The sequence below is a fragment of the Podarcis muralis genome, chromosome 2 (genome assembly GCF_964188315.1).
Source record: "Podarcis muralis chromosome 2, rPodMur119.hap1.1, whole genome shotgun sequence".
Lineage (NCBI taxonomy): Eukaryota > Metazoa > Chordata > Lepidosauria > Squamata > Lacertidae > Podarcis > Podarcis muralis.
Window position 1 is genome coordinate 94130918 of NC_135656.1, and position 1228 is coordinate 94132145.

Here is a 1228-nt window from a genome sequence, read left to right on the forward strand (position 1 = left end):
GACATATTCATGCACTATTCATATACATATTCATGTGCTAACCTCGTCTGGTGAGATCCAGACAATTCTTTGCATGAGCAGAAGGTACTTGTACACAGGGGAATCCTCCGGTTTCTGTCAAAAAAAACCCCACCACAACACTTCTCACAATACTCCAGAGCAGGGGTCAGCAAACTTTTTCAGCAGTGGGCCAGTCCACTGTCCCTCATACTGTGTGTGGGGGGGCAGAGTATATTTTGGGGTGGGGGGACGAATTCCTATGCCCCACAAATAACCCAGAGATGCATTTTAAATAAAAGCACACATTTTACTCATGTAAAAACACGCTGATTCCTGGACCTTCCACAGGCCGGATTTAGAAGGCGATTGGGCCGGATCTGGCCCCCAGGCCTCAGTTTGTCTATCCATGTTCCAGAGGGTCTCCTAAATCTCAAGAGGGGCTTCCCAGGAAGTGAAACAGGAAGGTGAAATAGCTTCTGCATGACCTGTTTATTGGGCGTTTGCCTTGATTTGTTTGAACAAAGTTTGTGGGGAGGTTATATGACATCAACTGTTGAACCTTCATTCTTTTTTTTCCCTTTTCTTTTTTTAAAAAAAAATATGGAACGCTTCACAAATTTCCGTGTCATCCTTGCGCAGGGGCCATGCTAATTTTCTCTGTATCGTTCCAATTTTAGTATATGTGCTGCCGAAGCGAGCACTGTTGAACCTTCATTCTTTGTTTTCTTTTGTGGGGTTATACATCCCATCAAGCAGTTGTTATCCCACACTTTCCAGTGTGCTTCCCAGTCACTTTCCATACCATAAAAAGTCATCCCACTTTGTTCTGTTTTGGTAGCAGACGTATTGCTCTCAAACCAAGATCCATTTTAATTACGCAACCTGCATGTTTTGGTATGCACTGAGTCCCACCCACAAAAGAAATGACAATCTGGAAGTGTCCAGTATCCCAAATTCCACTGAATGGTTTCAGGAGGAAGAGAAATTCTCTAACAGATTGTCAGGGGTGGGACTCACCCCTGTAGCACCTGTAATAGAACACTTAATTTTTTGTAAGGTTTTTTGTTTCTTCGTTTTTTGCTGTCAGTACAGTGACAGCTTTTGGTAGCCAGGCTACCATTTTGCATCCTCTGAAATGCCCCAGACCTAATACCATTCCTGGACATTCAGGGGACAGAATGGCAGCTCCGAGAAGGGTGGGGGGAGTTGTTAATATTTAGGGGAAATT

At 43.9% G+C, this 1228-nt stretch overlaps 1 non-coding gene across 1 annotated transcript; it reads right to left on the minus strand.

Moving 5' to 3' along the window:
* Positions 1 to 594: 594 nt before the first annotated feature.
* On the minus strand, positions 595 to 701 carry LOC114593098 (U6 spliceosomal RNA). Its single transcript, XR_003705594.2, has one exon. It is a non-coding gene; the product is annotated as a U6 spliceosomal RNA (small nuclear RNA).
* Between the last annotated feature and the right edge of the window lie 527 nt (positions 702 to 1228).